Below are 22,349 nucleotides of genomic sequence, written 5' to 3'. Positions count from 1 at the left end.
TCTGATCTGACCTAAAGAAATGCTTTTCCTGATGGAATTGAGCATCACTCCTTAAACATCTGTCTCCTCCACCTGCAGGCCTCTACAGAAATTCAGGGAACGTACTCACTACTCACCTGCCTTCAAAGATGAGCATCTCTAGGTAGGATTGTAATGGAGGAATAATAGGGTGTTGGCTCCTCATGCAGGACCTTACTTCAGCCAACCTGGAACACAAGTACAGAATCCATGACCGACAGTGCCAGCCTAAAGGGATTGCCAAAACCTAGCTGCAAAGATTTGGTCCAGTGATTTTCAACCCTCACCCATGGACCAGAATCTTTGGTAAAACTTTAACAAAATTGCTGAAGGTTCTGGAGATTTATTGCATTCACTAGGGGTGGAGGAGACGTGGCCATCTATTATCTTAACAAGCTCCACAGGCAATGCCAAGTTTCAGCCAGAGTTCGGGATCACTGAGTCTAGTGTCACCCAGAAGCCTGATCATAGAAACAAATCAGCAAGAACATATTATACTCACGATGGGAAATTCCTTTCACTAGACACGTACGCATCAGGCTATCAGATGGCTGATAAAACTCACCAAGATCCTGCACTCAGGTCTCCTTGCCGTGGTTGCTGGAATCAGGCAGCCCACTGGAAAATGACCAAGGGATAAGAATCAGTCTCTCTGGCAGTTCTAGGTCTCATTTTAATTTGTATGATTTCATTCTAAGTTAACGTACAGCAACACATTTGCTTAATCTGGGCTGTGCTGGTAAAATTCAATGTCTGGAAAAGCAAAGCTAAAAACCAATGCTCAGTTGCAGTAGTCTTAGCAAAAGGCAATGTTAGCTGGCCTCAATTACGGACATTTTTGCCACATCTCTAACCTGAGTGCGATAATCATCATGAAGAACAATCTTAAAATTCACCTTATGCAAAAAAAAAAAAAAAATTCACCTTATGCTACAACCCGGATGTGTAGACAAGAAGGCAGAACCCTTAATGTGTGGATTACCAGCGTGACATTCTCATGAGGCACCCACTCACAGGGAAGTGACCCCGCTAACCCAGGCACTGGTTCAGCTCCAGCGTAAACTCATTCAACAATTGAAACAGCCTGTTAGTACATTGTTTCTCCTTGAGGTGAGGATGTCCAGAGCCTAGAATATGCCTCCCTCCCTTTTCCACTTTTCTGTGGAAAGGAACCACCTGAGGAGAAAGGGACAGGAGAGCATCGGGCTGAGCAGGTATTGGCACACCCGTGTCCACGGCGGCCTCACTCGTGCCAGGCCCGGGAGCCCCTCCGAGGACGTGCGCAGAGACAGCACGTGCAAAGTGCACAGGGAGGTTCTCCGGCGCCTGGCAAAGGCAGGGGGTTCTGTGCGTGCAGCAGCATGGGGAGTCTCGTCCAGTCAACCGAATTATTCAGTCTCAAAGGAACAAGAACCGCATGACCCCACGCACACGAGGTGCCGAGAATCACCAAGCCCCAGAGGCACTGCGGCCCGGGCCAGGGCCAGGGGCCCACGCGAGGAGGGCCTTGGGCGACAGGCCTGGATGGTGCCACCCCCGCAGGTGCACAGGCTGGAGGATCAGCGGCTCCTCTAGGGGCTGGAGGGGAGCCCAGGGGACGAACAGGCCACAGGCCACCTGTTCCCCCTTGGCGGGCAGCCGGCAGCCGTGGGCCTGAGTCGGCTCTGACACCCGGGTCGGCTGGGGAAGCAAACAAAATCTAAGCTTGAAAAGCTTCCAGGTAAAAAAAAAAAAAAAAAAAAAAAAGCTTCCAGGTGAAAAAATCAAAACCTAAGGACGACCAATCCCAAGCAGCCAACCAGGTTTTCCCAAACGAAGGGAGCTCAAAACGACCACCAATCAAATAATTTCCCTTCTTAGCTTCTTACATCTTCTCTGTCTCCGTGGAAGTCCTGTCCCCTAGCTCCTTTCGGGGGCGCCCCCCACTCCCCGTCGGGCACCTGCTGGGAACCGGGTTATCACCACATGGACTGGAAAAGTCCTTACCTTTCCCTTCTGGGCGCCTGGGGGGCAAGGCCCCGAGCCCTGTGCGGGGGTGGGGTGGGGGACGGACCATGGCTCCTCGGTTCCCAGCAGCTCCTGTTCTCCCAACACACCTGTCCTGGGAGCTAGGGCAGTGAGGTCAGGCTGCCAGCTAGGGAACGAGAACGGCCACCTGCAACCGCCCCAACGGCCCCTCCCCGCAGGACGCCCTGAGGTTGATGAGCATCTGTGGGGCGTGCAGGCCAGCACACACGGCCTGTTGTCCTTCAGTATCGGTGTCCTTTCTTTCTTTTTAAGATTTTATTTATTGGGATCCCTGGGTGGCGCAGCGGTTTAGCGCCTGCCTTTGGCCCGGGGCGCGATCCTGGAGACCCGGGATCGAATCCCACGTCGGGCTCCCGGTGCATGGAGCCTGCTTCTCCCTCTGCCTATGTCTCTGCCTCTCTCTCTCTCTCTCTCTCTCTGTGTGACTATCATAAATAAATAAAAAAAAAAAATTAAAAAAAAAAAAAAGATTTTATTTATTTATTCATGAGACATAGAGAGAGGCAGAGACACAGGCAGAGGGAGAAGCAGGCTCCCTGCAGGGAGCCCAATGGGGGACTCAATCCTGGGACCCCGGGGTCACGCCCTGGGCCGAGGGCAGATGCTCAACCACTGAGCCACCCAGGCATCCCAACTGCTGAGCCCCCAGGGACCCTTTGGGGAAACTTCTGAATCTCCTGGGGGTGCTGACGTCTTGCAATCCTGCAGGTCCTTCAGGTCCTTCCCACTGCTTTCTTTCTCCAGGGGTCATGTCCACGGAGGTCGCAAGCCCCCTCCCACTGATGCTGCTGCTTCCAACACTGCCTCAGGGGCACGGGAGGGAGCCCGGCTTCCCTCTCATCTTGGGCCCCAGGATCCACTATTTCACTCCCTTCCTCGTCCAGAGCAGAGCTGCGATTAGACAGAAACAGCTTTGGAATTAAATTTCAAGATAACAGAATTTTAAAAATTCAAACAGCAATAAAATACATGGAAGTTGGCATCATTATCTAAACCTCTTTGTCTTTGGCAATCTTTCCAAAGGATAGAGCCCTAGAAGGAAACGTTATGGTTTATGTGCATATTTGGTTTGTGATTTTCCCTGAGATATGCTCATTTTGTATACTTTTCTACAACTGTTATACTTCAATTTTAATATGCTTAAATTTTTCTGGGTCAGAGAAAAATTACATTTTAAAACCCAGTGTGGGGGATCCCTGGGTGGCTCAGCGGTTTGGCACCTGCCTTTGGCCCAGGGTGCGGTCCTGGAGTTCCGGGATCGAGTCCCGCGTCGGGCTCCTGGCATGGGGCCTGCTTCTCTCTCTGCCTGTGTCTCTCTCTCTCTCTGTCTATCATAAAAAATAAAAAAAATAAATCTTTAAAACCCAGTGTGCGGGGGATCCCTGGGTGGCTCAGCGGTTTAGTGCCTGCCCTCGGCCTGGGGCGTGATCCTGGAGTCCCCGGATCGAGTCCCTGGATCCAGTCCCCGGATCGAGTCCCACGTCGGGCTCTCTGCATGGAGCCTGCTTCTCCCTCTGCCTGTGTCTCTGCCTCTCTCTCTGTGTGTCTCATGAATAAATAAATATAATCTTTTAAAATAAATAAATAAAACCCAGTATGCATTGACAAGTTTTCTCCCAAAAAAACCTATGTTAATGCATAGTCTCATAAAGAGTTTAAGTCCTTCTAACATTACTGTCAAATATATCATATTCCATTCTGAAAGATAAAAAATTCTCTTTGTACGGTTATTATTAAATATCTCAATGTTTACTGACAATTTATTCTTTTGTGAATTTCCTTTTCATATAGTTTGCATTTTCTTCTACTGGGTTATTTATGTTTATTGATTTTAGGAGCACTTTACATACAATGGATATTAATTCTTCTAGTGTATGAGCAAATAGTTTTTCTATTTGGATGTTTCTTTCACAAATTTGTTTGTGATATCTTTCCTCATCCAGAGGCCTTAAAAGTTATACACTGAGTCACAACTGGTGATTTGCATATCCTTTAACACTATAAATACATTTTACTTTTTTTTCTGCTTTGCTTTTATAATTTTTTTTTTTTTAATTTTTATTTATTTATGATAGTCACACAGAGAGAGAGAGAGAGAGGCAGAGACACAGGCAGAGGGAGAAGCAGGCTCCATGCACCGAGAGCCCGATGTGGGATTCGATCCCGGGTCTCCAGGATCGCGCCCTGGGCCAAAGGCAGGCGCCAAACCGCTGCGCCACCCAGGGATCCCCTCTGCTTTGCTTTTATAATGTGATTTTTAAATGTCTTAAACTTTAAAGATTTGATTTGTATGAAATCTTTTTGTAGAGTATGATACAAGATAGAAATCTAGCTCTACTGACTTTCAAAAAATAGTCCAATGTGTCTTCACTTGAGATGTTATTCAGTCCCCCTGGTAATGTGGGAAATGCAAGCTGTTATGAAAATTAGATAATTGCATACATAGTGCAACTTGGAATTCTTCCAAGTATATACCCTAGAAAAACATATATATAGGCAAAGGAAGATGCACAAGAAAGTTCATTAAAGCACCATCTATATAATTACTGCCCATTTATAAAGGAAAAATAAATAATCTGATATACTTGCAATATAGAATACAATAGTAAGAAATCAACAAACAGGATCTAGATGCAGTGGTGTTGATAATGCTGATTGTTAACTACAAGCAGCAAAGAATATGCACAACACGAATCAAGGTCTATACATTTTAAGAACACAAAATAGTATATTACATGTATTTGTATAGACTGTCAATGGTATATGCAAAGCTAATAAAAGCACAAAAGCATCCACAGGGAAAATAGCCACTAATATCTCTTGAGTAGTTACTTCTGGAAAATGAGAAGAAAAGAACAGGGGAGTAACAGTGGCTGCATCTGTGTCCTTTTAGTTTTTCTTAAAAAGAATAAAAAGGGGGCACCTGGGAGGCTCAGTGGGTGAGCGTCTGCCTTCGGCCCAGGCCCAGGTCATGACCTCGGGGTCCTGGGATCGAGTCCCTCCCTGCATGGAGCCTGCTTCTCCCTCTGCCTGTGTCTCCACTTCTCTCTCTATGTCTCTCATGAATAAATAAATAAAACATAATAATAATAAAAAGATCTGAACCAAATATGTCCAGTCGTTAACACTTAAAAAAATAGTAATGGAAGTATGTATGTTTTAGTATTATTTTTATTCTTTTCTATATGGTTGATTTATATTATCATTTTTAAATTTTTTTTTTTTTTTTTTACTTATTTATGATAGTCACAGAGAGAGAGAGAGAGGCAGAGACACAGGCAGAGGGAGAAGCAGGCTCCATGCACCGGGAGCCCGACGTGGGACTCGATCCTGGGTCTCCAGGATCGCGCCCCGGGCCAAAGGCAGGCGCCAAACCACTGCGCCACCCAGGGATCCCTATATTATCATTTTTAAAAAGAAATGAGAGACCTAATTATAGAGTTCTTAAACATGGAGATAGGAGGTGGTGGAGAGGGAAGTGTCTTCAATCTTTCTTAATGGAATTAGATGAAAAAGAACATTCTGGGCATCCCAGGTGGCTCAGCGGTTTAGCACCTGCCTTTGGCCCAGGGTGTGATCCTGGAGTCCCAGGATCGAGTCCCACATCGGGCTCCCTGCATGGAGCCCGCTTCTCCCTCTGCCTGCGTTATGTCTCTGCCCATCTCTCTGTGTGTCTCTCATGAATGAATAAATAAAATCTTAAAAAAAAAAAAAAGAACATTCTGATGAGTCTATTCATGAGATTAGCTTTGGAGTGATAATCTGAAATAATGACAGGGAAATAATTAGTGAGTCACCATTTTGTACCTTTATGCTAGTTTCTTTCCCTCACAACGGTTGAAAGCTGTGCACTTAATGCTGAAACTGAACTATTTTACAGAGATATATCATTTTGATTTGTATCCCTCAAATAATGCATAATATAATTGCTGAAGACTAAGAAAAGAGAACTATTGAAACAATTAAACAAATCCTGCCATCCAGGAAAGATTATGATTAACTTATTGGTTAAACGTCACAGATTTTATTCAGTAAAATAAATACCTGAGTATTCTAATTTTTATTTATTTTACTTATTTTATTAGTTCCACAGGTAGTGTTTAGTGATTCACCAGTTGCATAGAACACCCAGTGCTCGCAGGTCGCGTGCCCTCCGTAACGCCCATCACCCGGTCATCCCGTCCTCCGCCCGCCTCCCCTCCAGCAACCCTCAGTTTGTTTCCTAGAATTCAGCATCTCTTATGGTTTGCCTCCCTCTCAATTTTTATCTTATTTTATTTTTCCTTCTCTTCCCCTATGTTCATCTGTTTTGTCTCTTAAATATAAGTGAAATCATATCATATTTCCCTTTCTGCCTAAACTTATTTCCTGTAGCATAATACCCTCTAGCCCCAAGCATGCTGTTGCCAACGGCAAGATCTCACTGCTCTGAATTCCCCCACCCCCACCCCAGCTCTGAATTTTTAAAGAAAGCTGGGGGCCCAGGCCAGAGCCAAGCACCGGTTTTATGGTAACAATCGTGAAATTCATGCACTGGTGCCCTCTGGTGGCACAACTCATACACATGGTAGATGCCGTGGGGTTTGTTTTTGAGTCAGGAAAGCACAAAAAAAAGAAAAATTAGAGCCACCATAAACTCCGCACCTACCACTTTCCTGGAATTACACACCCATGCACTATGTACACACATATGTATATGCTTACATGTATCGTTTAATAAGACTGAATTCTCTTTATTTTTTAAAATTATTTATTTATTTATTCATGAGAGACACAGAGAGAGAGAGGCAGAGACACAGGCAGAGGGAGAAGCAGGCTCCATGCAGGGAGCCCGATGCAGGACTCGAACCCGGGTCTCCAGGATTCCTCCCTGGGCTGAAGGCGGCGCTAAACCGCTGAACCCTCGGACTGCCCTGAATTCTCTTTATTTTAATGAGAAATTTACTCCCCCAAGTCTCCAAAATTAGTTCTGTCTGCAAAATCCATTTTCTTCACATATTGAATGGTTTCCACATCTCTTTGAAGATTGCAGTTAAAAAAAAAAAAATGAAGCAAAAGCAAACTTCACGGAGCAGAGACCAGAGGGTAAAGTCCTAGTAATTAATCAGGAGGCCTCGATCAGTGTATTCTGAGTTTCCAGAGGAGCTATTGTTTTCATAAAGCAAAAACAGGATGCTAGGAAAAAGCAACGACAGAAAAAGAAGAAATACTTGTAAAATAAGTATATGAATGTCAGGGGGAACAAAAGAATCAGTGTTAGAATTAAAAGATAAGGTCAAAGAAATTACCCGGCGCTGCAATTGGTGCCTCTTAGGACTTGGACGGGATTCAGGAAGTGGTGGGGAAGGGATTGTAGCTTCAGCTCTGGTATGTATTAGTTTGATGAATACAAAATGTGACTTGAGTGACAGAGTTTTTGTTGATCGAGTCCCACGTTGGGCTCCCTGCATGGAGCCTGCTTCTCCCTCTGCCTGGGTCTCTCGTGAATAAATAAATAAAATTTTTTTTAAAAGTTTTAGAAATCAGATGGTAGTGATGGTTTCACAGCATTGTAAATGAAGCTAATGCCATTGAATTGCATACTTTAAAACGATTAAAATGGAAATTTTTATGTTTACATATATTTTACCACAATTTAAAAAAATGCATGACCCAAGGTAAGATTCATCTTTTGCTGAGTCCCTGAATTCCACAAGATGGACTTAAGTGACCACCACTGTGAAGAATGAAAGAACTGTGGAACCAGGGCACTGGTCTTGGTGAGGTTACCTGGTTATTTTTGGATGTGATGCTGCTTGTTTAGAATAAAAAACATGCGACCCCATTAAACAGGGCCTTCCAGGGAGAACAGCTCCCATTCTACAAATGGCTTACTCTTTTCTCTTTTTTCAATCTAGTCTTGGGATTTTTTTTTTTATTTTTTATTTATTTATGATAGAGAGAGAGAGAGAGAGAGGCAGAGACATAGGCAGAGGGAGAAGCAGGCTCCATGCACCGGGAGCCCGACGTGGGACTCGATCCCAGGTCTCCAGGATCGCGCCCTGGGCCAAAGGCAGGCGCCAAACGCTGCGCCACCCAGGGATCCCCTAGTCTTGGGATTTTAACTAAATCTCTTCCCATCCTAGGATTAGCATTAAAAGAGTCACTTCCAAAGGGGCTGAGGTGAGCAATCTGGGCACAACAAGCTGTAGGAGAAGCCTGGGCTGGGAGTGGCGTGTCCGGGCTGCTGCACAATCTCAGGAACCATGAACACGGACGCCGGCGCCACCCACGGAGGGTGTCGGCCAGACTAATGGGGGCAAGTAGTGGGACGTCCCTGGCACTTGCCCCAGCTCAGCACTGTGATGGAATTTCCCTCCAGGAAATCTTGCTCTAAGAGGAATTCCTGAGCCATCCCTCCCCTGGGTATCTCCCTCCACGACCCCAGACTGAACAGGCCAAGCGCAGGACTGAAGACACCACGCAGCCATCATGAACCATCCATTCAAAGGTAAAGAGTGTTTACTTTGTGGTTACAGAGTATCGGGGTGCGTATGTGGAAATCAGGTTCACGAGGGTTTGTGTCAGAAAGTGGAAAGAATCCCAGGGAAGAGGAGACACCGGGTCCTTAACAACTGGTTTAGAAATGGCCTGTTCAGTAAAGGGTCTGCAAAGGTAAGTAACGTTGAGAAGCTGTATTTTGACAAAATACAGGCAAAATACACCTGTCAAACTATCAGAGATTAAAATAAAAGATAGGGCAGCCCAGGGTGGCTCAGCGGTTCAGCACCACTTCGGCCCAGGGCATGACCCCGGGGTCCCGGGATCGAGTCCCGAGTCAGGCTCCCTGTATGGAGCCTGCTTCTCTCTCTGCCTGTGACTCTGCCTCTCTCTCTCTCTATGTCTATGATAAATAAATAAAATCTTTAAAAATAAATAAATAGGGATCCCTGGGTGGCGCAGCGGTTTGGCGCCTGCCTTTGGCCCAGGGCGCGATCCTGGAGACCCGGGATCGAATCCCACATCGGGCTCCCTGCATGGAGCCTGCTTCTCCCTCTGCCTATGTCTCTGCCTCTCTCTCTCTCTGTGTGACTATCATGAATAAATGAAATCTTTAAAAAATAAAAAAAATAAAAATAAATAAATAAATAAATAATAAAATAACATACAGCTAGTAAAATCTTTAAAATCTGGAAAATGCTAATATATAATTTGAATGTTCAAAAAATGTAAACTTCCCTTTCCTTTGCTTATTTCCCCTTCCCTTCTCTTTGCTTCCCTCCCTTTATTTCCCCTTTCTTTCCTTCCTATGCAATTCATTCCTGAAGCCTCACGTGGGACAGAGCACGGTTGGCACCCACAGGAAGGATCAGGCTGGCGTGGAGAATAGGAAGTCAGAGCCTGAAACAGGTGACCAGGGCATCCATTTGGGGGCGAGAGGGATTTGGGATGGGGAATGAGGGGCCGATATCCAGCATGAAGAGTGGGAGCTTGAGCAGCTGGAGGAGGTGCCCGCTCAGAGGCTGCCCCGGGGTGGGGTGTGGCAACTGACGCGGGGAGCGTCCACGTAGGGGGGCAGCCTGGCACAGTGTCAAGAGTCCGAGTGGGCAGTGGGCACCCATATGGGAGAGGGACAGCAGAGATTGGTTATACACGTGGAGATCGATCGAATAAATAAAGATATTGCAGAAGATACTGGAGAAGAGGGTCATAAATGTGGAAATGGAGATATAAGCTGGAAAGGGAGGAAACAAATATGAGCCCTGTGGGGTTAGGGTTAGGGGTTAGGAATACCAATTTGAGGTATTGGTGGTTTTCAGTGTAAGGATATGAGTAACACACATGTACGTCTGTGGGTGCATGTGTAATTGAATCTCTTTGCTATAGTCCCAGGCTCTGTCCACTGACAGTCTTGGAGCTCTCTCACCCCAGCAACCCAAAGCACACAAAATACTATTCTCCACCCAAACAAGGTGGAGAAATGACGGGTCCAGGGCAAGGAAGATACAAGATAGACTTGGACCATCTTGTCTTTCAAAGCAAGGAGGTACCTTACGAATAACGGAGATATGGCAACAGCACCCAGAAGCCAGATTTAGAGGGCTTCCACTGACTAATTCGGGACCAATTATACAACTCCTTGAATAAAAAAAGAAAAAAAGAAACCTTGAGTCTCTACTAATAGAAGTAAATAAATACATTGAAAATGTGATAAGGAATTAAATACTTGCATAGCTGCCACGTGCATCCACCACGAAATATTTTATTACTATTAGTTACAAGAGAAAAACAACGGTGACTTTAGTAGAGAAACCTGGCAAATTCTACCATAATAATGTGGACAAAGTAAACATTACTGGATCAGCCTGGAATTGAAGGGGAACTGGATGCAGTGGGAAGAACGAACCTCACTTCCATGGAGAATCCAAATCTAATCGGGACAAACCCATGCCGAGGGACCTTCCACAAAAAACACCTGGCTTATAACCTTCCAGAGTCAAAGTCACGTGCCAAAGAGAGCCTGAGGAACCATATCAGACCCAAGCAGGATAGAGACATGACAACTAAAAAAAAAAAAAAAAAAAAAAAGCATGACTCTGAATTGGATTATTTTGCTAAAAAGGACATTATTGGGACACATGGTAACATTTCAATAGTCTGAGCTAAGTGGTAGCCTAATGTTAGTGTCAAGGTCCTGCTGTGGACGGTTGCCTGTGTTTACATATGCAAACATCCATGTCTGTAAACAAGATACACTAACATATGCAAATAGCAAATGGTTTAGGAAAAAACATTGTACTGAATTGTAGCCTTTGAGCTTGGAATTACTTCAAACACTTCAAAATATACTTTTAAAATATAATAAGCTGCGAATGATATTTGATTCCAATCATGCTTTTAAAGATATACATGTTTGTATGTATATTTGAGCATAAAAAGGCTAAAAGTATATGCACCAAAATATCGACTGATTAACTTTGAGTAAGTTCACTTGACTACGACTTTCTTTTGTTCTGTATTTTTCTAATTTTCTTTTTTTTTATTTTCCTAAGTTTCTAAGATGAATTGCATTGCTTTTTTTCTTGATTCATTAAATCACTAGAAGAAAAAGTAGAAATACAGATCAACAACAACAAAAATAATCAATTAAAATTACCCTCTCGGAATACCTGGGTGGCTCAGCGGTTTAGCGCCGCCTTCAGCCCAGGGCCTGATCCTGGAGACCCCGGATCTAGTCCCACATAGGGCTCCCTGCATGGAGCCTGCTTCTCCCTCTGCCTGTGTCTCTGACTCTCTCTCTCTCTCTGTGTGTCTCTCATGAATAAATAAATGAAATATTTTAAAAATTAAATTAAATTAAATTAAATTAAATTAAATTAAAATAAAATTACCCTCTCATCACTAAAAGGTAACCACAGATGATATTTTGACATCTATCCTTCCAGGATTTTTTTCCATGCAAATATATACATACAGTTTTTTTATGTTTCTGTAAAATGGAATCTTAATAAACACATTATAATTTTTTTCACTGAATTTATCTACATTTATAACATCCATGTTAAAAGTATAGGTATTCATTATCACTTTTAGAGGTTGAATAGGATTTCACTGTGAGATTACTGTCATTTATTTAAATGATCCCTATTGTTAGACCTTTAGGATTTTCCCCTTTTTACTATTATAAACCATGCTGCTCAAAAAAAAAAAAAAAAAAAAAAATATATATATATATATACCATGCTGCATCCTTGTTCATACAACTTCATGTACTTACCAAATTAAGTCCTTGGGATAAATTGTGAAAAGTAGAATCCATGGGTCAAAGAATATGAAAAAATAAGTTTTTAGGAGCTTTTATTGCACATTGCCAAATTGCCCCCTGGAAGCATGCATCAGTTTACATCCTTACCCCCTGGTACCCTAACCCAGGACATCATCAGATATTATCATTTTTTTTGCTTGTAAGGAACTTATATAATCCAAATAAATAATAATCTTTAACCTTTCTGGAGACATTTTGATAAACAGATGCATTTCAAAAGCTTAGAAATGTCCTGGGAGTGATAGATTATCTTTGTTTTTTAACTAAGTCAGTAGGTCAGTTATGAGCTGTGGGGTGGGGGTCGTGTCATTGTTTGTTTGTTTGTTTGTTTGTTTTTAAGATTTTACTTATTTGAGAGAGAGAGAGGACAAACAGGGGGAGTGGCAGAGGGATAGGGAGAAGCAGATGCCCAGCTGAGCAGGGAGCCAGACCGTGGGGCCCGATCCCAGGACCCTGAGATCATGACCTGAGCTAAAGACAGACATTTAACTGACTGACCCACCCAGGGGCCCCGAGTATCATCATTCCTTAGGTCCCAGGTAAAGAAAAGAAAAGAATGATCGTGAATGAAGAAATGAAAAACACCATAACGAGCCATTCCGGGACAGAAATCTTTTGTTTCATAACTATATTCATCACTTACTTCTGTCTAACAAAGTACCCTAAACTTAGCAGCTTAAAGCAGCAAAAATTTATTATGTCACAGTTTCTAAGGGACAGGAGTTTGAAAGCAAGTGAGCTGGGTGGTTCTGATTCAGGGTTTCTTAAGGAGTTGCCATCAAGGTTTTAGCCAGGGTCGCGGTCATTGAACGGCTTGATTGGGGCTGGAGGATCCACTTCCAAGAAAGCTCACTCACATGGCTTTTGGGAAGAGCACTCTGCCTGGCTGACGTGCCCGGGAGACCCTAACTCCTCACCACAAGGGCTATTTGAGTGTTCTCATTACCCCAGAGCAAGTGATTCAAGAGCAAGAGCAATGAGGAAGCCTTGGTTTCCTTGACCTATCTTGGAAGTGGCATGCCATCACTTTGGTCACAGGACGTCACATTTGATCGACTATAAATGAATCATTAAGTTCAGCCCATACTCAAGGACCGGGAATTAAGCTCACCTCTTGAAGGGAAGAGTATCAATGAACATGTGGACATCAAGCCACCACAGTAACTAAAAACCATAAAGCTCTTTTCGAGGTCCCTATGGAAGTCTCAGATGTTGATGACAGGTGGCTATCTCCAGATCAAGAAAGTTGGAAACATGGTATCATGGGTGATGCTATTGATTTAAGGGCCAGGAGGTCTAGCCCATCTTTCCCTAAGGTAGTATTGACTAGATACAAAAAGAGGATCAGGGCAGCCCGGGGGGTGGGGGGTGGGGGGCTCAGCGGTTTAGCACCGCCTTCAGCCCAGGGCGTGACCCCGGGGGTCCCGGGATCCAGTCCCATGTCGGGTTCCCTGCATGGAGCCTGCTTCTCCCTCTACCCATGTCTCTGCCGCTCCATCTATGTCTTTCATGAATGAATAAATAAATAAGATCTTTAAAAAAAAAAAAAAAAAAAGAGCATGAGGACATATTAGCCAATGTTGGAGAATGGGCCCTGTAAATATATATATATATGTATATATATATATATATATATATATACACACACGCACATATTCAGTATGTGTCCCTTGAGTGCCTAAATGGGCAAGGCACTGCTGTTCTGTTGAGGGCACTCCACCCTTGCTGACAGACAAGAACCGGAGAAGTTACTTGCCCGGGATCAGCTGGTAAATGTTGGAACTAGGGTTTTAACATAGGCTGTGAAGTTCCAGATCCTCTTTGCCCAACTACCCATGATGCCACGGTGACCTTCTAGAATCCGCCCTGCCTGTCTGCCTGAAGGAATCTCCAATAAAATGAATTATTTACTCCTTCCTTAGACTATGTGTGTCCTAAAGCACCAGCCCTGTCAGGGCTTGCCCTTTGCCACAGTATTAGGTGACGTCGCCCCAAAGCAGAGCCTGAGGTCTCCAGGTAGTGACTCATTGAGGGATGTTCTCAGGGGGCCCAGGTGAGGAAGTAGCAGAAGCACCATATAGGGCAGAAGAAAAAGTCCAACAAGGATGTCATTTTAGCTAAAGTCCAGCTCCAAACCCGACCCCATGGAAAGCTCTAGAGCCTAGAGGACATCGAATGAGGGCAAGAGGAAAACAAAAAATTAAAGCAAGAGGTCCAGGGATGCCTGGGTAGCTCAGTGGTTGAGCATCTGCCTTTGGTTCAGGCCCTGAGCCCAGGGTCCAGGATCGAGTCCCACGTCGGGCTCCCTGCATGGAGCCTGCTTCTCCCTCTGCCTGTGGCTCTGCCTCTCATGAAAAATAAATAAAATCTTAAAAAAAAAAAAAAAGAAAAGAAAAGCAAGAGGTCCAGGTTCCTGTTCTTCTGTACCAGTCAGTCCCCGTGGGCTGCCCTCGGGAGGCTCTGCCCTGAGGAAGCCCCTCGGCCGCCGGCCCAGGGACTCTCCCAAGACGAGCGCAGCTGCGCACCCTGATAGCCCCTCTCGGCAGCGGGCGGACGCAGCACCTGCCTCCACCGACCCCTCCATACCCCCTCCTTCACCCCGAAATACATTCTTGTGCCCCAGTGTCCTAGTGCCGTCGCCTGCTGTATGCCGGGCCCCCAGACAGCCCTGACCGCGTCGCCCCTCTTCCTGGCACACTTACCCTCGATGCGTCTCATCTGCGGATGTGCTAAAATGGCAGATAAAATCATTGGTTTTAGTTTTGTGGGGTTCTTAAATTTTTTTATTATTTATTTATTTTAAAGATTTTGTTTATTCATGAGAAACACAGAGACCCAGGCAGAGGGAGAAGCAGGCTCCACGCAGGGAACCCGACGTGGGACTCGATCCCAGGTCCCCAGGGTCACGCCCTGGGCCGAAGGCAGTCACTCAACCACTGAGCCACCAGGTGTCTCTCTTCTTGTTTTTTTCCCAGAAAACAATGTCCATCCAGTAATAGCCACCTCCGAACCCTGGCAAAAGCATCCATAGAGGAAGTGCTATTTTCTTTTTGCTTTTCTTGGTGTCGTCTTATACAGGTACTGAAAATCTCACTAATTGTTTGAAGCTAAAAGTCTTATATCCTTATAGATAGAAATGCACAGTCAGTTTACGAGGATCTGGTTCCAAATACGAGGCTCCCGTCAGGGACGGAGAGCTTCTCGGCGCCTCCTGAAGTCCCCCCGTGGCAGGTGAAGCTGCCGCGCCCAGCCTGAACCCTCGTGCTGCTAGTTGCTCCTTCTGCTCCGCCCTAACACCTCATTTCCCTCTTCTCCCCGATTCTCCCCCTAAATCCATTGTTTACTTGAATTATAGTTACTCCGAGCCATAATTCTATTAAAGAGCCAGCCCACTTGCTCCGGGAGGTGGCATCTCCGTGATCTGAGTCACTTTGGGCAGCTAACTGGAGCTCCGTCTGCCATGCAGAAGAGGACGTGGCAGCCCTGGGGGTAGGGCACAGGGTACAGAGGCAGCAACATTAAGAAATCACGTGCTAAAGCAAAGGCTTGCTGGACATAGCACCAACCCCGTCCCTTGGGCCGCGCTTCAACCCCGGGGGGACGAGTCTCTGCCAGGTGATACTTTACAGCCTCGAGGAGGAGGAGGGAGGAAGAGGCCCAGTCCCCTCTGTCTGCTCCTGCCACGCGGGAGCACTCCAGGAGCCAAGGAAGAGAATCCAGGTCCAAAGCCCAACCAGGTCAGGAGACACAAGACACGACCTTGGGTTCAGCTCTAAGCACAGCTGTCCTCAGGGTGTGTGAGGCCCTGGCCAAAATTTGTGGGGGAAGAGTAGGGACTCTGTGTAGATAAGTAATATGATTTTCAAACGCACTATAAAATTCGTGGGCCCAAGTGAACTAGAGGGATGTATTGCTGCAGATTTAAAATTATGGGTAAAGATCCATGTTTGTTTATCGTCCAGTTGATGAGGGAGCAGAAGGTAAACTGAGGACAAAGCATAACCCGAGGAGGGGCAAGATGGCAGAAGAGTAGGGTCTCCAAATCACCTGTCCCCACCAAATTACCTAGATAACCTTCAAATTATCCTGAAAATCTATGAATTCGGCCTGAGATTTAAAGAGAGAACAGCTGGAATGCTACAGTGAGAAGAGTTCGCGCTTCTATCAAAGTAGGAAGACGGGGGGAGGGCGGGGGGGGGGAAGAAATAAAGAAACAAAAGGCATCCAAGGGGGAGGGGCCCCGTGGGGAGCCGGGCTGAGGCCGGGGTGAGTGTCCCCAGGACAGGAGAGCCCCGTCCCGGAGGAACTGCGCCCCGGGGAGAGTGCGCCGAGCTCCCTAAGGGCTGCAGCGCACACAGCTGGACCCGAGAGCAGCTCGGAGGGACTCGGGCGGAGGAAGAGGCTCCGTGCAGAGGGGACTGCGAGGCGGGAGCACGAATACAACAGCGCAGACCGGGAGCACAGGGCGCCGGGACACAGCCCAGGATCCGGCCTCCCCCCGGGACAGGCAGAGGCCTGGAGGGCCCAGGACAGCAAGGATGCTCCTGGCCCGAGATGAGCAGGTCAGTGGCCCCGCCCAGGAGCCTCCAGGCCCTGCAGGCGGAGAGCTCCGGAGTTACTGCGGGGGCTGAATCCAGGGCTCCAGAGCTGGCCCGGCCACTGGGGTTGTTCCTCCTGGAGCCTCACGGGGTAAACAACCCCCACTGAACAGGCCCCTTCCCCAGAAGACCAGCTAGAGGGACAAGTTCCAGGGGAAGTCAAGGGACTTAAAGTATACAGAATCAGAAGATACTCCCCCGTGTTTCTTGTTTTTGTTTTTTTGTTTGTTTGTTTTGTTTTTTTGTCCTTTCTTTTTGTTTTTTTTTTTGCTTTTTGATTTGTTTCCTTCCCCCACCCTTTTTTCCTTTCTTTCTTTTTCTTTCTCTTTTTCTTCTCTTTTTTTCTATTTTTCTTCCTTTTTTTTTTTTTCTTTTTCTCCTTTCTTTCCTTCTTTCTCTCCTCTCTTTTTCTCCTTTACCCAATACAACTTGCTTTTGGCCACTCTGCACTGAGCAAACTGACTAGAAGGAAAACCTCACCTCAAAAGAAAGAATCAGAAATAGTCCTCTCTCCCAGACAGTTACAAAATCTGAATTACAATTCAATGTCAGAAAGCCAATTCAGAAGCACTATTATACAGCTACTGGTGGCTCTAGAAAAAAGCATAAAGGACTCAAGAGACTTCATGACTGCAGAATTTAGATCCAATCAGGCAGAAATTAAAAATCAATTGAATGAGATGCAATCCAAACTAGAAGTCCTAACGATGAGGGTTAACGAGGTGGAAGAACAAGTGAGTGACATAGAAGACAAGTTGATGGCAAAGAGGGAAACTGAGGAAAAAAGAGACAGACAATTAAAAGACCATGAAGACAGATTAAGGGAAATAAACGACAGCCTGAGGAAGAAAAACCTACGTTTAATTGGGGTTCCCGAGGGCGCCAAAAGGGACAGAGGGCCAGAATATGTATTTGAACAAATCCTAGCTGAAAACTTTCCTAATCTGGGAAGGGAAACAGGCATTCAGATCCAGGAAATAGAGAGATTCCCCACCGCCCCCCCCCCCCTAAAATCAATAAAAACCGTTCAACACCTCAATATTTAATAGTTAAGCTCGCAAATTCCAAAGATAAAGAGAAGATCCTTAAAGCAGCAAGAGACAAGAAATCCCTGACTTTTATGGCGAGGAGTATTATGGTAACAGCAGACCTATCCACAGAGACCTGGCAGTCCAGAAAGGGCTGGCAGGACATATTCAGGGTCCTAAATGAGAAGAACATGCAACCAAGAATACTTTATCCAGCAAGGCTCTTATTCAGAATGGAAGAAGAGATAAAGAGCTTCCAAGACAGGCAGGAACTGAAAGAATATGTGACCTCCAAACCAGCTCTGCAAGAAATTTTAAGGGGGACTCTTAAAATTCCCCTTTAAGAAGAAGTTCAGTGGAACAATCCACAAAAACAAGGACTGAATAGATATCATGGTGATACTAAACTCATATCTCTCAATAGTAACTCTGAACATGAACGGGCTTAATGACCCCATCAAAAGGCGCAGGATTTCAGATTGGATAAAAAAGCAGGACCCCCCCCAAAAAAAAGCAGGACCCATCTATTTGCTGTCTACAAGAGACTCATTTTAGACAGAAGGACACCGACAGCCTGAAAATAAAAGGTTGGAGAACCATTTACCATTCGAATGGTCCTCAAAAGAAAGCAGGGGTAGTCATCCTTATAACAGATACACTAAAATTTACCCCGAAGACTGTAGTGAGAGATGAAGAGGGACACTATCTCATACTTAAAGGATCTATCCAACAAGAGGACTTAACAGTCCTCAATATATATGCCCCGAATGTGGGAGCTGACAAATATATCAATCAATTAATAACCAAAGTCAAGACATACTTAGATAATAAAACACTTATACTTAGTGACTTCAATGTAGCTCTTTCTATACTCGATAGGTCTTCTAAGCACAACATCTCCAAAGAAACAAGAGCTTTAAATGATACACTGGACCACATGGATTTCACAGATATCTACAGAACTTTACATCCAAACTCAACTGAATACACATTCTTCTCAAGTGCACATGGAACTTTCTCCAGAATAGACCACATATTGGGTCACAAATCGGGTCTGAACCGATACCAAAAGATTGGGAACATCCCCTGCATATTCTCAGATCATAATGCCTTGAAATTAGAACTAAATCACAACAAGAAATTTGGAAGGACCTCAAACACCCAGGAAATTAAGGAAGAATTAAAAAGATTCATGGAAACTAATGAGAATGAAGATACAACCGTTCAAAATCTTTGGGATGCAGCAAAAGCAGACCTGAGGGGGAAATACATCGCAATACAAGCATCCATTCAAAAACTGGAAAGAACTCAAATACAAAAGCTAACCTTACACATAAAAGGAGCTAGAGAAAAAACAGCAAATAGACCCTGCACCCAGCAGAAGAAGAGAGTTAATAAAGATTTGAGCAGAACTCAACCAAATCGAGACCAGAAGAACTGTGGAACAGATCAACAGAACCAGGAGTTGGTTCTTTGAAAGGATTAATAAGATAGATAAACCATCAGCCAGCCTTATTGAAAGAAGAGAGAGAAGACTCAAATTAATAAAATCATGAATGAGAAAGGAGAGATCAATACCAACACCAAGGAAATACAAGATTTTAAAAACATATTATGAACAGCTATACGCCAATAAATTAGGCAATCTAGAAGAAATGGACGCATTCCTGGAAAGCCACAAACTACCAAAACTGGAACAGGAAGAAATAGAAAACCTGAACAGGCCAATAACCAGGGAGGAAATTGAAGCAGTCATCAAAAACCTCCCAAGACACAAGAGTCCAGGGCCAGATGGCTTCCCAGGGGAATTCTATCAAACGTTTAAAGAAGAAACCATACCTATTCTCCTAACGCTGTTTGGAAAGATAGAAAGAGATGGAGTACTTCCAAATTCATTCTATGTGGCCATCATCACCTTAATTCCAAAACCAGACAAAGACCCCACCAAAAAGGAGAATTACAGACCAATATCCCTGATGAACATGGATGCAAAAATTCTCAACAAGATACTAGCCACTAGCCAATAGGATCCAACAATACATTAAGAAAATTATTCACCATGACCAAGTAGGATTTATCCCCGGACACAAGGCTGGTTCAACACTCGTAAAACAATCAATGTGATTCATCATATCAGCAAGAGAAAAACCAAGAACCATATGATCCTCTCATTGGATGCAGAGAAAGCATTTGACAAAATACAGCATCCATTCCTGATCAAAACTCTTCAGAGTGTAGGGATAGAGGGAACATTCCTCAACATCTTAAAAGCCATCTACGAAAAGCCCATAGCAAATATCATTCTCAATGGGGAAGCACTGGGAGCCTTTCCCCTAAGATCAGGAACAAGACAGGGATGTCCACTCTCACCACTGCTATTCAACATAGTACTGGAAGTCCTAGCCTCAGCAATCAGACAACAAAAAGACATTAAAGGCATTCAAATTGGCAAAGAAGAAGTCAAACTCTCCCTCTTCGCCGATGACATGATACTCTACATAGAAAACCCAAAAGCCTCCACCCCAAGATTGCTAGAACTCATACAGCAATTTGGCAGCGTGGCAGGATACAAAATCAATGCCCAGAAATCAATGGCATTTCTATACACTAACAATGAGACTGAAAAAAGATAAATTAAGGAGTCAATCCCATTTACAATTGCACCCAAAAGCATAAGATACCTAGGAATAAACCTAACCAAAGAGGTAAAGGATCTATACCCTAAAAACTATAGAACACTTCTGAAAGAAATTGAGGAAGACACAGAGAGATGGAAAAATATTCCATGCTCATGGATTGGCAGAATTAATATTGTGAAAATGTCCATGTTACCCAGGGCAATTTACATGTTTAATGCAATCCCTATCAAAATACCATGGACTTTCTTCAGAGAGTTAGAACAAATTATTTTAAGATTTGTGTGGAATCAGAAAAGACCCCGAATAGCCAGGGGCATTTTAAAAAAGAAAACCGTAGCTGGGGGCATCACAATGCCAGATTTCAGGTTGTACTACAAAGCTGTGGTCATCAAGACAGTGTGGTACTGGCACAAAAACAGACACATAGATCAATGGAACAGAACAGAGAACCCAGAAGTGGACCCTCAACTTTATGGTCAACTAATATTCGATAAAGGAGGAAAGACTATCCATTGGAAGAAAGTCTCTTCAATAAATGGTGCTGGGAAAATTGGGCATGCACACGCAGAAGAATGAAACTAGACCACTCTCTTTCACCATACACAAAGATAAACTCAAAATGGATGAAAGATCTAAATGTGAGACAAGATTCCATCAAAATCCTAGAGAAGAACACAGGCAACACCCTTTTTGAACTTGGCCACAGTAACTTCTTGCAAGATACATCCATGAAGGGATCCCTGGGTGGTGCATCAGTTTAGCACCTGCCTTTGGCCCAGGGCGCTATCCTGGAGACCCGGGATCAAATCCCAGGTCAGGCTCCCTGCATGGAGCCTGCTTTTCCCTCTGCCTGTGTCTCTGCCTCTCTCTCTCTCTCTCTGCGATGACTATCATAAATAAATAAATAAATAATTTTAAAAATTAAAAAAATAAAAAGATACATCCACGAAGGCAAAAGAAACAAAAGCAAAAATGAACTATTGGGACTTCATCAAGCAAAGAAGCTTTCGCACAGCAAAGGATACAGTCAACAAAACTAAAAGACAACCTACAGAATGGGAGAAGATATTTGCAAATGATGTATCAGATAAAGGGCTAGTTTCCAAGATCTATAAAGAACTTATTAAACTCAACACCAAAGAAACAAACAATCCAATCATGAAATGGGCAAAAGACATGAACAGAAATCTCACAGAGGAAGACATAGACATGGCCAACATGATAAATGCTCTGCATCACTTGCCATCAGGGAAATACAAATCAAAACCACAGTGACATCCCACCTCACACCAGTGAGAATGGGGAAAATTAACAAGGCAGGAAACCACAAATGTTGGAGAGGATGCGGAGAAAAGGGAACCCTCTTACACTGTTGGTGGGACTGTGAACTGGTGCAGCCACTCTGGAAAACTGTGTGGAGGTTCCTCAAACAGTTAAAAATAGACCTGCCCTACGACCCAGCAATTGCACTGTTGGGGATTTACCCCAAAGATACAGATGCAATGAAACGCCGGGACACCTGCACCCCGATGTTTCTAGCAGCAATGGCCACAATAGCCAAACTGTGGAAGGAGCCTTGGTGTCCATCGAAAGAGGAATGGATAAAGAAGATGTGGTTTATGTATACAATGGAATATTACTCAGCCATTAGAAATGACAAATACCCACCATTTGCTTCCACATGGATGGAACTGGAGGGTATAATGCTGAGTGAAGTAAGTCAATCGGAGGAGAAGGACAAACATTATATGTTCTCATTCATTTGGGGAATATAAATAATAGTGAAAGGGGGGATCCCTGGGTGGCGCAGCGGTTTAGCGCCTGCCTTTGGCCCAGGGCGCGATCCTGGAGACCCGGGATCGAATCCCACGTCGGGCTCCCGGTGCATGGAGCCTGCTTCTCCCTCTGCCTATGTCTCTGCCTCTCTCTCTCTCTCTGTGACTATCATAAATAAATAAAGATTTAAAAAATTTTTTTAAAAATAAATAAATAAATAAATAAATGGGAAGTCTTTAAAAAAAAATAGTGAAAGGGAATATAAGGGAAGGGAGAGAAATGTGTGGGAAATATCAGAAAGGGAGACAGAACATAAAGACTCCTAACTCTGGGAAACGAACTAGGGGTGGTGGAAGGGGAGGAGGGCGGGGTGGGGGTGGGGGTGAATGGGTGACAGGCACTGTTGGGGGCACTTGACAGGATGAGCACTGGGTGTTATTCTATATGTTGGTAAATT

The 22,349-nt window shown here is 44.5% G+C and overlaps 2 long non-coding RNA genes and 1 other non-coding gene across 4 annotated transcripts in view; 1 reads left to right on the top strand and 2 right to left on the bottom strand.

The window, feature by feature from the left end:
* The window catches only part of LOC112654483 (uncharacterized), a 39,292-nt gene extending 36,826 nt beyond the window's left edge, over positions 1-2,466 (bottom strand). Inside the window, exons 1-3 of the transcript XR_003133058.3 lie at positions 2,005-2,466; positions 584-636; positions 117-206 (exon numbers count right to left, since the gene is read on the bottom strand). This is a non-coding gene — a transcript (uncharacterized LOC112654483). The remainder of the gene's footprint in view (positions 1-116; positions 207-583; positions 637-2,004) is intronic.
* A 2,816-nt stretch (positions 2,467-5,282) lies between these two features.
* LOC112654636 (uncharacterized) overlaps positions 5,283-22,349 on the bottom strand; it is a 112,210-nt gene continuing 95,143 nt past the window's right edge. The window contains exon 3 of one of the 2 annotated variants that reach the window (XR_007402425.1): positions 5,283-5,442. This is a non-coding gene — a long non-coding RNA (uncharacterized LOC112654636). The remainder of the gene's footprint in view (positions 5,443-22,349) is intronic. The other variant, XR_007402427.1, reaches the window with a different exon arrangement.
* Positions 8,289-11,557, top strand: LOC112654482 (uncharacterized). The gene is made up of 3 exons (XR_003133057.3): positions 8,289-8,536; positions 9,354-9,435; positions 9,913-11,557. It is a non-coding gene; the product is annotated as an uncharacterized LOC112654482 (long non-coding RNA).

This window comes from Canis lupus, chromosome 15 (assembly GCF_003254725.2).
Source record: "Canis lupus dingo isolate Sandy chromosome 15, ASM325472v2, whole genome shotgun sequence".
Classification (NCBI taxonomy): domain Eukaryota; kingdom Metazoa; phylum Chordata; class Mammalia; order Carnivora; family Canidae; genus Canis; species Canis lupus.
The sequence above is the reverse complement of the archived record's forward strand: the minus strand, read 5'-3'. Positions and strand labels throughout refer to the sequence as shown.